Genomic DNA, 14,947 nt, shown 5'->3' on the forward strand with positions numbered 1-14,947 from the left:
CTTCCAAAGGGATCAAAAGCACAATGCTCTCTGGCCTTCATACTCTAGTCATCAGTTGATGGGCATTCGGGTTGAACTACCATAAATACAGGGTGCAGGAAACTCTCACATAATACTTTCACTTGATTTGTATAAATTCCCAGGAGTGGATGGCTGGGTCATATGGTAGATCTATTTTCAGACTTCAGAGGAATCTCTAAATTATCCTCTATAATAACTGCCCCAGTTTGCATTCTCACCACAGTGAATTAGGGTACGCTTTTCCACACATCCTGGCCAGCATATGTTGTTTTCTGATTTCTGAATTATAGCCATTCTCACTGCAGTGAAAAGAAACCTCATTGTGGTTTTTATATTTCCCTGATGGCTAGCGAATGAGCACATTTTTCCCATACATTTTTTTTCTGTTAGCCATTTGAATTTCATTCTTTTAAATTTTTTTTAATAAGATGTGAAAAAAGTTGACATCTTTTGGGAAAAAATATTTTCTGATTACAAAAGAGTGCAGACCCAAAAGAATGAAGCACAGGAAATTCCTATTAGAGTCATTGGAGGTAATGAAGTTGACTGCAAATTATCTACAAGTGTAGTTTAGAGACTTCCACACAGTAAAACAAATCAATATGCTCCTTACTGTAAGAGCTTGACCTCTCCCACTGAAGCTAGATTAAACATTTATGATCTACTCCAAGTAATGTACATCTCGGGCTGCATATTCCTTTTGGTTCAGTAGCTCCTAAAGATCAGGAGTGCTGCCCCATCCCCTCTGCTCCAATAGTGACCTCTTACAATGCTGGGATTTTGTTTTTGTTCTTAAGCTTTGGATATTTTCTTTTTATTACTTTGCCAACCCAATATTATTACATCCTGATACCTGATACCAGGTAGTGTAAATTAAATCCTCTTCTTTCTCACGCACCACTCTACAAAGAACCAGATTTTTCACCTTAATACCTGATTAAATTGTGAGAAGACAGATATAATAGATGAGGTGTCAGAAAGTTTCATCTCACCTGCACCAGCCTAGAGACAGAATGGATTTAAAGTAAGTTAGCTCCTTTCCAGATAGTTTTAATATCTTAATGGAGAAGACAATGAAGCTATAGGAGGAGAGAAGGAGTCAGGGTGAGCAAAAGCCTATTTACCAAAAATCAATCTTATGCCAGATGAAGTATGACACTATTTCTCAAACTTGCGTATCCATAAAACTCAGCTCGGAAGTCTGTTACGTATTCAATTCCCAATGCCTTTCTAGGGCTTTTGAACCAGTATCTGACATCATGTGCATTGCAGGCACCTTAACTGATGGTGGCTACACAAGTTTCAAAGTAACTGAATGAGAGTGAAAGTTAGGTCACATTTTCCCCCATTTTTCTTCAGCAATACACTGGGAAAAATATGTACATTCCTAGATTATGTTATTTTAGTGGTTGACAGTGTGTGTATCACCCACCAGAACATATTTACTCCATTCTATGTGTATTGCATACACACAGCCTTGCAGACCCGTGATCAAATATTATACCTGATTAAACAATTCCTTGAAGCAATTAAGTTACAGCATGATATATTATCTTTCTCTAGACCTGCTCTAGCCAGACAAATTCATAACCTTGGGTATACTGGTTATGCTTTGGCTTCTTCGACCTTTCACTCTGATAACTAACATTGAAGTACACCACTAAATTAGCTTAGGATGATGTTCAAAATAAATAATTTGTGTGACTTGTTTCCCCATCCCCTCCAAAAAACCATAATCTCTTGAGAGGCAAGAACAAATATACAATGGATAGTTACGGTTCAGTGAGTGCTTCCTGAATGAACTTTACATTGTTCTGAAGCTGTGTAGTCTACATCATTTGCATATCATATCTGTGTGGACAAGAAGTTATTGAATTTTTCATTTTAAACACTGCCACATTTATACCCTAGGCAACGTGACTGAATCAACAAAAGCCTCGAAAATTACCTGATACATACCATTCACTTTACGTCAATTTTCATTGCTATCCGTTGGCATCTGATTAAGGGTACTGAAGCATTTTAGCCCAGAAAAAAATCCCCCCAAAATCACAAAAGCTAAGACAACTGAAGAATATATCAAAAATATAACTCAGGAGCTCAGCACAGTAGCCTAGTAGCTAAACCCTCACCTTGCAAGTGCTGGGGTCCCATATGGGTGCTGATTCATGTCCCTACTGCTCCACTTCCTATCCAGCTCCCTGCTTGTGGCCTGGGAAAGCAGTAAAAGATGGCCCAAAGCCTTGGGACCCTGCACTCACATGGGAGATCACGAAGAAGCTTTGGGATCCTGGCTTTGGATTGGCTCAGTTCTGGCTGTTGTGGCCACTTGGCGGAGTGAACCCGCAGATGGAAGATCTTTCTCTCTGTCTCTCCTCTCTGTAAATCTGATTTCCCAATAGAAATACAAATAAATATTTAAAAAAAAACTAACTCAATTTCTAATAAATTTTAAATCAGTCTAATTAAAAATAATTTTAAAATATTCTCACTAGCTGGGGAAATGGGCATGAAAGGACATACAAACACACTGAAAATAGCAGAAAGAATGGCTCAGTACCGCTGTCTGCCCTGAACAGCCTGAATGTGTTGACTAACATCCTTTGTATCTCTCAAAGTGGTTAAAGAAAAAAAAATTGGGTTCAGACAAAAGCAAGTTTGATGAAGATCTCATTTAATTCAACCAATACTTCCTGAAGAATAAAATTTTCAGAAACAGTTTTTAGAAATGTAGTAAATATAAACAGATGTTTGTAACAGAATAAAGAGTGAGAAAGAACAATATGTGAATACCATGAAGTAAGCAAGGCACTATATGATCGTTCTAGAACACGTTAGCGCAGCTCCATCACAACAGTACTTTCAGTCCTTAGTCAACTGTGATCACCACTCTTTATCAGTCACCAAAGTAAGTGCTTGGCACACTTTTATCGCTTTCTTCTACTCGTTGTCTCTTGCCACCCTGTACAGAGTCTGATCCTAACTGAATACTACAATATTCTCTTCTTTGCCCTAACCCAAGCCAGATCTTCAAAAATATTTAATAACAAGATTGGGCTCTCAGTGAGATTTCCCCCAAAGGGAAGCCCCAAGAAAGCCTTAGTCCACAGAACCCAATCATTAATGGTGCCACTGCCACAAATAAGGTAATGAAAAAGGCAGGTTGTTTTTGGAAATGGGGGGGGGTGGGAAATCTTCCCTAAATTACCCGCACTTTATCTTCCATCCATTTATCAGCTTGGTGGGGATTTTAAAGTCTAGACTTATCTGGAAAATATGAGTCATTCTTGTCCTTATTTTTTATATACAGTAATAATGACACATATAAATGGAATTTTTAGTCTTTTTAAAACTCCAGTTTATTGCATAATTTGCAACTTGGCACAATCTTTCACTTTCACTTGTTTCAATGATCATTCACTCTCATTTCTTAAATAAAGGAATAGAGGATAGTGATGGAATCACGCTTCCACTCGTAATTTTGTCACTGAATAATGGCAAGTTTTTAATGACCGGTGAAGTTCACCATCTGAAGTGAGATTAATGTTAAGTGTGGTTTCTGAACTAAGAAATAAATAGATCCCACAGCCTATGGAACTGTGTCATAAAATAAGAAATACGTTTTTAAAAAAATAGACAAGAGGAAATAAATAGAAATGTTTCAAAAGGCTAATTTGGGGAGGACGGGGTGAGATACAGATTCCACACAAGATATCCACATGTGTATCTAATTTTTATCACAGTCCATTTAATTGTTTCTTTTTCTGTTAACTTAATGGAATTCATGCAAAGTCAAAACTAGTCAATGTTGCTAAACAGAAAAAACAAGGGTCAATCTAGGACTAACTTCAAGATATCTAAGAATTTTGAACCTATTTTAAAAAATAATGATCAGGAAAACAATTAACAGAAGAAAAGGTACTTTTATACATAAAACACTTTAAAGGAATTCTTACAAAATTATTACATGCATTTAAAATGGTACTATATATGTTGACAGTATTTAGACACAAACATACAGCTAAATCATATGCTTTCCTGCATATGTTTTTTAAATATTTGTCTTTACTTAAGAGTCAGATTTACAAAAGAGAGAGAGAGAGGCAGACAGACAAGGTAGAGAGAGAGAATTTTTCATTTTCAGGTTCACTCCCCAAGTGGTTGCAAAGGCAATCTGGAGCCAACAGCCAGAAGTTTCTTCCATGTCTCCATGTAAGTGCAGGCACCCATCGACTTGAGATATCCTCCTCTGCTTTGCTAGGCCATGGACAAGAACCAGGATCAGAAGTGCATCAGCCAGGACTCAAAGTGTTCAAAGAGGAAGCCAGTGCTGTAAGTGGAGGACTGGCCTGAAACGTCAGCACACCAGCCCTGCCTCCACATATCTTTAATTCCCCTTTCTTCCTTTTAGAATTAGACTATTCAAGCTTAAGGAATTATTTATCATTTATTTTCTCACTTGCCTCTTAGATACTGAAAGTCTGGATCACTGTAACTGTCAACATTTAGCAGACAGCTTCAGGTATCTTTGACAACAAACAGGGAAAACAGGAAGGAGAAACTCTTGCACTAGAGTCCTTCCTGCAGTCGAATCAGTTTTTTAAGTCTCAGTGTGGGGTGTCCATATTGAGCACTGAGAGGCTGCAGTAGCTTGAATGTTGGAACCTAACACATAGGCCATTATCAAAGCCTTATCAAAACCTTTTGTGTCCCATCCGTATGGAAATGTGGTACATAATCATTCTTGAAGAAATAATGTATCCTGGGTCCGACACGGGAGCCTAGCGGCTAAAGGCCTCACCTTGAACACGCCGGGATCCCATCTGAGCACCAGTTCTAATCCCGGTGGCTCCACTTCCCATCCAGCTCCCTGCTTGTGGCCTGGGAAAGCAGTCAAGGACGGCCCAAAGCCTTGGGACCCTTCCCCCTTGTGGGAGACCTGGAGGAAGTTCCTGGCTCCTGGCTTTGGACTGGCACAGCACTGGCGGTTGCGGTCACTTGAGTAGTGAATCATCGGAGGGAAGATCTTCTCTGTCTCTCCTCCTTTCAGTAGGTCTGCCTTTCCAATAAAAATAAATACATCTTAAAAAAAATAATGTATCCTTTGTGATGGTTATTTTGAGATGTCAACTTGGCAAGATAAAGAAATAGCTAGAAATCAAGTAAAGCATCACTTTTATTTTTTTGTTTTTGGTTTTATTTTTAATTTTTCATGATATGGTCCATAGGTACAGGATTTCTCCTCACCCATATCCCTTTCCCACTCCAACTGTTTTGTCCCATACTATTATAATAGTATAATCCTTCAGCAACAGTTACAAGTCCATCATTCTGCTATTTAAATGTATCATGGCATTGTATTTATAGGAAATGGTAGAAATCCAGCATCCTAATGTCAAAATATATTTAACAGTTTCATTGGGACTCCTCCTTTATTTGGGATTAGAGCTGCATACTGCAACATAGCTTTACTTTTCAGTCTCCAGATTACAGTTCCCCTAGGTGGATACATGTATACACATGTTTACCTGTATATCTACTGATCTTGTATTTTGCATGAAGGTTGCCTTATGTCATTATAGCATAAGATATCAATCTTGTTGGGATTAGTTATTTCATTTAGCATAATGGTCTCTAGTTCGGACCATTTTGTTGCAAATGGTAAATTTCATTCCTTTTAATGGTTGAGTAGTATTCCATGGAGTAGATGTGCCACATCTTTTTTATCCCTTGCTTTTCAACAAGTATTTGGTTGTTTCCCTGCCTTCACTATTGTAGATTGTGTTTCTATAAATACAAGACTGCAGGTCTCTTTCTCATATGTAGATTTCACTTCCTTTGTACATAGTCCTAGGAGTAGGATAGCTGGTTCAGATAACAAATTCATTTTCAGTGGTCTTAGTGCTCTCCATACTGACTTGAATAGTGGCCACATTAGCCCACACTTCATCAATAGTGGAATAGGATACCTTTCGTTCTACCTCCATGCCAGCAGGTGGTGGTAGTAGATTTCTGAATGTAGGCCAATCTCACTGGAATTAGGTGGGACCGCAATATGGTTTTTATTTGCATTTCCTTATAGCTAGAGAGTCTGAGTATTTTTTACATTATTAGCCATTTAAATTTATCTTTTGGAAAAAAAGTGCCTGCTCATTTCCTTCACCCATTTCTTCACAGGGCTGTTTGTTTTGCTGTTGCTGAGTTTCTGAATCTCTTTTGTAAATCCTGGATGTTAGTTCCCTATCTGTTTTCTAGTGTGTAGATTTTCTTCATTCCTGTTGGATGCTTCTTTACTTTGTTGATTACTCCTTTTATTATACAGAATTGTCCCGGTTAGATGTACTTCCACTCATTTTTTGATGATTTTGCCTTTGACTCCCCGTGCTTTTGGTGAGTTTCCTTTTTTTTGGGATGACTTTTTCTAAAAGTCTTTATTAATGCCTGTATCTTGTAGAGTGCTTCCTATGTTTTGCTCTAGTACTTTGATGGATTCCGGGTGCATATTTGTGTCCTTGATCCATTTAGAGCTGATTTTTATATAAGGTGAGAGATGAGAATCTTGCTTCTTACTTCTGTGGGCTACTATCCTATTGTCCCAACAGCTTTTCTTGGATAGATCAAACTTTTCCCCTTGGTTATTTTCAGTTCTCTTGGTCTCTTATCAAATATTAGTTGGTTGTACATATGTGGGCTCACTTCTGTAGTTTCTGTTCTTTTCCATTGATCTTCTTCTCTGTTTCTGCACCAGTACTAGAACCACTTTCATTTCCACTGCCCTGTAGTGTGTCTTGAGCTCTGGAATTGTGATTTCTCCAGCTTTATTTTTATTCTTCAAAATAGCTTTGGTTATTCATGACCTCTTAAAATTCATCTGGAAACATAAACTTTACTTTGAAAGTGACTGGGAGAGTATTTACAAAGACTTGTATGTGAGTCTGAGTGGACCAGGTGGGGAAAACCAACCCTCAATGTGAGTGGATATCATCCAATTGGCTAGGAGTTCAGAGAAGGCAAAACAAAAAGAGTTCAATGTATTAATTGATACCTATAGCTGCAATACACACTCTCTCTCTCTCACCTGTCCTTAGTCATTAGGAACCCAGTTTCCTGAGGTGTGGGACTCAAGGACTCAACATAGCAGACACTTGGTTCCTAAGGTTTTTGGTGTCTGACTGAGGGGTAGTACCCTAGCTTCTTTCATTTTCCAGCCTTTAGACTTTGGACTGAGTCATGCTACTGTCATCCCAGAGTCCCAGCTGGTAGATTGCCTACCAGGGACTGCTCAACCTGTGTAATCAGGTGAGTCAGTTTCTATAATAAACTCTTTCATGTGCATCTCTATATTCTACTAGATCTATTCTCTGGAGAACCCTAACACATTGCTCCTAAAATTCTGAATTATTTGCAATGTGACAGGGGTGGAAAAGCCTCATTTAATCAGCAAATGTAAAAAAGATGTGACTTTTAACAACAAATTATGATACATTTCCATCCTTCACTGGTGTACTGAATGGTAATATATTGTTCTCTCATAGTTGCCATTTCCAGGTTTTAATTGCTTTGGTTTAATTGGCTTAATCAAAAAAAGTCAATTTTGTAATTATCCCTATTCTATCTCATTCAGTTTAATTTATTGAGCGAAAGAAAATTGACTTCAGAAAGGAGAAAAGCAATTATAATATACTGCCAAGGGAAATCTTACATCACTTGGGTTTTAAAAAACAATATTTCATATGACTGAAATTTAGTTTTTAAGAGTAAGCAAATGTCGAACACACAGTAGCTACCACGTACACGTGGGGAGCTGCTCCCAGATTTGCCGGAACCTCGATGGCTACCCCTTTTCTGGGTGAGTCCCGGGGGTCTGTGTAGCGAGTCTGGGCCTCCCCTACTGCTCGCCATGTGGCTTGAGCTGGGGGGAGGAGCCAGGAAGGGTGGGACTGGGGCCCAAGGACTTGAACCTCCAGCAGGCAGCTACCTAGCTGCCTGCCGGGGGGCCTTGGGATGGCCACGCCTCAAGCCTGGGAACACACAGTAGCTACCACGTACACGTGGGGAGCTGCTCCAGGGCGGCCAGCGCGCCATTTGGCGCCAGGCTCCGCCTGCTGGCCGCCCGGCCAGAGAGTTTTTGACTTTTGGTTCATTGACCTGCTGCCTGGGAGGCTCCCTCCTGAACCCACAGTGCTGGGGGCGTGAAGCACTGTGCTTGCTAGTAACCTGATCTCTGAACACCTCAAAGTCTCTTTGGGGATCCCTTCAATCAAAACGGAGGAAACAGAATGCTGGCAATGAGGGAATCCCAAATGAACTTGAGGCTTGCACCTAATGGTCCTCAGAGCAACCATGGGCAGGTGCGTGCTTTACGGCTAGGAACAGGCCCAAACTGGGAGGTAAGGGGACACCACAACTGGGCTGAGGCTCCCACCAAGGAGTGTATGTGCTGGAATGGGGGCTGCGTTCTATCTAGGAAACAGTTGTAGTCACCCGAGGCACTAGTGTGGGCTGGGATTGGATGCACCAGGCCAGTTCAGATCCCAATACCATCTGGTGTTATGGAGAAACAGGGTAGATGTGGGACTGACTAGGCTGGGTCTCACTCCTCTTCTGAGCCATGTGTGAGCTGTATGTGGGTATGGACGAGCCATGGCTGGGCTGAAACATCCAACAACAAGAACCAGAATGGGGTGAAAGCCAGCCAGGAAAAACCACTGTTCCTGCTAGGACAGGAGGTGAACTGAGTAGGGTTGGCTCAAGAACCCCCTGGTAAGCGCAAAATCTGGCATTGGGAGGGGTTCTGATGGAGGAGCCTGGGCAACTCCTCTGGCAGGACACAGTCCCTGCAGGTAAGCGCAAGAAGCATGATAGGAAACAGCCCAGAATAGGCCACGGAAATTCTCCCACTGGCATACATTCAGCATGGGTCAGGAGCAGACCAGGCTGAATCAGTTCATGTCAACCACTGGCAAATCCGATCGCCAGACCAGAGTGTGGGATGGGCCGGGTTTGGTTGCGACAAAACCAGTACACATTATGGAATGCCAGGGCGTGGTTGCCTGTACTGGATATGAATGCAGCACCCATCCAGCACACGTGAGATCCAGGAAGGAAGGGGCAGAGCTGGCGGGGGGATTAAGGGGCTGGTCCCCTCACTGGTCAGCTACTTCCACTGGAGAGTGTTGGCTGGGATAGAGACAGACCCGACTAAGCAAGGCTATAACACCTGTGCGCTGCATGTGGACTAGATCAGGGCCGCAGCATCAGCTGGCAGAAGCTGGCACTGGGGACTAATTCTGTCGAGTCAAATCACAGGACCACCTAAAGAGTGCATAAACCGGGACAGAGAGACCTGGGAGGGAAAAGTGGGTTCCCCCTTCCTGGGTCACTAGTCCCGTGGGAGGGCATGAAAACTAGATGGGGGCTGAGATGGCTAGATAGAGAGGCACTCAACAACATCTGTGAGGGCTGGATGGTTGAGTTGATTAGATAGAACTAAGCTTTAATACCCATTGACAAGTACCAGAGCCAAATGGGATGGGGGACAGACGGGTCTTCTGCTACACATACTGGCAAACTAGGGTAGGGGGCGGGCCTGGTGGGGGTTATTGTGGGTCGCTCCGACTAGGCTGCAGCTCCCACTGGTTGATGTAAGGGCTGAACCAGACTGGACTGCAACACCCATTGGTTCCAGTGCAACTCGGGACTGAAAACAGAACCAACCCAGCAATTGCAACCACCAGCTGATCGGGGTGATGGACTGTGCCGGGCCCTGTGCTTGCTAGAACATACAAAAAACTAATCTGGGAATACCTCAAAGTATCTTTGGAGATCTCCCCAATCGAACTGCTGGACTCAGAACTCTAACCAAGAAAAGACAGAAGACAGAACGGGACAGTCATTCATCTCAGCTATATGTTGGCAGCAAATTATGGGGCAAACGGAGACTTTATGATGGACCATGTCAATCAGTGGACGACCTCATCGAGCGAAACTGGCAGCGATTCATAACTGGAGAACTATTAACACCACTTGGGCACATATCTCAGAGCATGCCCCACATCCGGGACTTGGGGTGGGCGGGAAACCAGGTTGGGCTTCTCCCTCAATGTCCCCCTTTACCTCAGATGCATGATGGAAACAATATGGACATAATGGCATTACCCACTTTCCTATCCCCCTGAACCTTTTTTTCTTTTTTTTTTCTTTTTTTCTTTTTTCTTTCTTTTTCTTTTCTTCTTTTTCCTTTATCTGTAATTAACTATGTAAAGATTGTCAACAATACAATAAAAAGAAAAAAAAAATTTAAAAAAAAGGGTAAGCAAATGTCCTTTTATTTTCAATTCCAAATAATAATCCACCAAAATTATTAAATATAAATTTGTAAATCCAGAATTATTTCCATTCATTCATGAATTATTAATTTCTTAGGAAACATCTTCTGTGTGCCAATGATGGGCATGGTTAAACAGTTTTACAAATGCTTTACAGACACTAATGATTATTATAAATATTATAAAAACAATCAGTACAAAACAACATGCGATTTCTAATTGTGGTAAATCTTATATGAAAGATTATACAATTGTCTAATCACAAGATGATATGTAGGAAGGAAAAGTATTAGCTGACATCCATGCAAGGGAAGGGACATTTCATGCCAAAAATAAGAACGGGACCCTTTTCAGGAACTGTTGGAAGGCCAGTGTGGCCAGAGCACAGTGAGGGAGAGGATGGCTCAAGATGTAGAGGGCCACTTAATAATGGCCACATCATTCAGCAATAATAGGGATTTGGTCTATGCTAATAAAAGTGAGAAGTAACTGAAGGATTTAAACCACCAACTTAATAATAAAATTGAACTTTAGAAAGGTCACTTTGGCTGCAATATACTAGAAAATAAGAAATGTAGATTCAAGCGATGAGCTGAAACATACATGTGGATTCCAATTGGAGATGACGGGAACACAGAAGGCAGACTTTTAAAATTATATTTAGTAATACAGAAATCTCAAGTTATTTGTGTTCTACAATTGACCCATTTTCACAGAACTATATGTAGCTGAGCTAAAAGGAAGACTGAATGATATAATAAAAGATACATAGGCTTTGGGATGGAACACACAGGGATTAGAATGCTGAACCTTTGACTCCATTACTTACTTATTAACTAAGGGATCTTACGCAAAGCAATTTAACTTCTCCGGGCCTTAAGTGTCATGTCTTTGGAGTTCACATAATCATACCACCTACATGTTGGAAGATTAAGTGTGACAATGTCTGTTACATGTTGGAAGATTAAGTGTGACAATGTCTGTGATAGTCACAACATTTGAAACGCCAGTTAAATTTATATTAAACAGTATGAGGACAGATCAGCTGACCATTCCTTACTCTTGGAGATGCTCATCTCCTTTAAAATCTGTTCCTGTTCCTGGATTTTTTTTCCAGTGACCAGTACTATAATCCACCAAGTTGCATAAATCCAAAAATCCAGGGGGTATCTGGCTGCCTCGCACTCCTGAACACATGCTGAGTCATATAAACTCTAGTCTCTTCAAGCAACAGACAGCTGTCCTCATCCTCTTCCAGCTACCCTTCTGGAGGCTCCAACGGAGGATTTATTCCCTTCACATTTCCAATTTATAGAGGCTGATAGAGTGCAAGTACCCTTCTTTTATTCCTGTAATAACTATGTAAAATTTCTGACTAAAAGATATAGATCTGTATTATAGCCCTGTAATAGACCCTACCTCTATGCCAGATAACAATTTTCCTTCCTTCACAATTTTCTGCCACAACACATGGCATGTTTTTCCCCCACTCTATCAGTCTCAGTTGAATTTGCTGTGTTCATAAGCCTTAGGAACAGTGTCCTCACATGGTTTAAATATGTTGCATATTTCTGTACTATGAGCTATAATTTTTGTCCCGGAAACAAACTGGTATCTTTTCTTCTCCATGTTCTTCCTTGACTTTCCTAGGAAGTGGGTGCTATAGCTCCTGTGTTCTTCCTGTGCTGGAACTTACTAACACTGATCACACCAATCTCTTTACTCATGAAACTACTAATTCTTTTAAATCTAGGACTATTCTAGATTCATTGCACAATGTGTGTATGATTGCTCTTGGGACAAAATATTATTTCGTATTTGTTAAATTTAGTGGCACTATGGAACCAAAATGTGCCCAAATAAGAGCCATTAAGTGATGTAAGAAATGTCCAGGAAAGAAATTATGCAATACTAAGACAGACTAAAATGATAATGTTTCTGACATGTAGCAGTATACAGCTGGAGAAAAGGCATGCCTCTAAGTAGCAGACAAGAAGGAAATGGCGAAATTAGGGGAACAGGCTACCTCTACTGCCACTGCAGCCCCTCCATCCCCACCACACTGTTTATTGAGGATAAAACACTAGACTCAGAAAAGAAGACACTTGCCCTTTCAAACAGCTAGACTGTTAAGTAGGAAAGGTGATTCAGATTATTTTCTTTGCAGCTTGAAGTGAGACATGGAGGGATTGGTTTTTCAGACAGTACAGGTTATTGAAATGGAATAAACCAGTTGAGTGTGAAGCCACAACCCATTACTCCTGTTTTATCTTGAGGCCTTAGGCAAATTTCACCCACAATTTACATTCCTCCTTGAGATTAGAGGTTTGAACTACAAAAAAATCTTTCAATAGTCTTTTCTGGCTCAGGAAATCTGCCATTGTGGGCTTGAAACATGCTTTGACTGAACAACTATACAACCAAGAGTGAAAAGATGGTCAGTGTTAATGTATGCAACGCAGATGTTCAAACTCACCCTTTTCATTTCCGTAGTTTGATGCATATGTGCATAACCCTATGCCATCACCCACATTTGTAAAGCACTGTCAAAGCTCTTTATTAGTAGTAAGTTAAAGGCAAGGTGAAGCCATAAAATACTGGTTTTCACTTATCAAAGGCAACAAGGTAATTTTTTGAAAATCCAAGTTCCAAAGTTTTCCCTAGATCTACCAAATCTGAATATGTATTTTTAAGTAAAGATCTAGTTTTGATTTTGTTAATCAACTATCTTGAGGATCATTTTTAAGTGAAATTTGTTTCAAAGAATAACTTTTTGTGTGCATTTATTAAGATGCTTGTTAAAAATAACTATGAAATATGGATGAGAATCTACATTTTAATAGTTCATTCATTGATTCTTACAAATAATATCTTCAACCATAGAATAGCTTATATACACTGACAAAATCTCTGTGTGGATGAAACCTCCAGGTCTACGAGACAATATAGTAAATATGCATTTACTTTAATATTGTTACTTACATGAGATTATTTTATGATGTTTAACTTCCATAACAAGACTATGATGTAAGCATCATTACCCTTATTTAACTAACAAATGAAGCATTTCAGATTTTGGGTAATTTGCCCAGGATGGATTGGATCTGAAGATTAATTTCATGTAACTAGTAAGCAGTCAATATTGCTACGGAATACATAATTAAGAGTTCAGCACATGTCTTAATTAAACAATTTGTTGAGATCTTATCTGATGGAACAAATTAGAAATGTATCTCAGCTCCTGTTGACTGTTATTAGTTACTACATAAATGCTAATACCGTGATAATCATCATAGATTAACCAATATAAAATGAGTTAACTGCTAAGCAATCATGTTTCAGGGATTTCCCAGAATCATAAAATGACTAAGGCAATCATCATTTCTAGTCAACAAACTTTAAACCCAAATATTTACAGTAGAGAAATCCAGAAGTATGTGATCCCTTCAAGGTCTTGAGCGGCAAGCGAGGCGCCCACTCAGCTCCAGAGCTTAGCTATCTGACATGGTTTAACTGATCTGTCCTTATACCTGATCTCTTAACTCAGTGCTCTTAAAATCGATTGCTAACAATTTGCTTTGTTGCTCTAATGGAATTTCATCAGACTTGGAAGTTTTCTTTCAGGAAATTAAATGTAAAATGCTATTAGTACAAACACATATTTAAAGTAGTTTTTTTTTTTAATTCTTCTAAAGTCCCTTGATAGAGTATGCAAATGCTAAGTGTCCTGAGACCTTGTCTTTATTATTCCAGCCCCCAATAAGAGACATTTCCTACATCTGATGAAACTGAATTGATCTTGGGCATAAAGACCTAGCTCTGATTTTTTTAATGAATAGAAGTGTTTTGGAAATTACTATAAAGACATATACAAATCTGTAAAACTTTTAGGAGAGTACAAATTCATTCTCTACACTTTTTCTCTTCCCTCCCACTGATGTCACAAACATTCTGAGACATGTGGAAGCACACACTTCCACCAAAAGAGAGAGAGAGAGAGACAGTGGAAATGAAGACATGAAAGAAAACCATCTTTTGTCATTTTCCCAGGCCACTACAGGGAGCTGTACTAGAAGTGGAGCAGACAGGATTCAAACCACTATCCAGACAGGATGCTGGCACCAAGGATGGAGGAGTAACGCACTACACCACTGTGCTTCTAAACCTGTCACTTCTTGAGTGGCAAATAGGGCTGGTACTGTGGCTCAGTTGGTTAAGTCACAGCTTATAACAACAGCATCCCATATAGAAGTTTCAGTTCCCATACGTCTGTTACAGTATCCTGCGAATGCTTTAGGGCAATGCCATTCACAAGGGATATAAGGATAGAGTCCTTGACTCCTGGTTGGTATTGGTCTGGCTTAGACCTAGCTGTTTTGGATGGAAGATCTTCCTCTCACCCCTTGTTTGTCACTGCTTTGCAAATAAATCTAAAATAAATCTCTCAATAAAACAAGAGTGAAAAGTAATGGGCATATGAGTCATCAATATTCACATTAGCCACTCACTTTTCAAATTTATACCACTAAACTCCAACTGTATTAGCTCAGCCTTCTAGCAATCCTTCCCAAAATACTGCAACAGGGGCCTAAATTATT

At 40.0% G+C, this 14,947-nt stretch overlaps 1 protein-coding gene across 1 annotated transcript in view; it reads right to left on the minus strand.

Annotated features, from left to right (window-relative positions):
• PKIB (cAMP-dependent protein kinase inhibitor beta) overlaps window positions 1–14,947 on the minus strand; it is a 113,119-nt gene that overhangs the window by 30,163 nt on the left and 68,009 nt on the right. The window lies entirely within an intron of this gene.

This window comes from Ochotona princeps, chromosome 1 (assembly GCF_030435755.1).
Source record: "Ochotona princeps isolate mOchPri1 chromosome 1, mOchPri1.hap1, whole genome shotgun sequence".
Lineage (NCBI taxonomy): Eukaryota > Metazoa > Chordata > Mammalia > Lagomorpha > Ochotonidae > Ochotona > Ochotona princeps.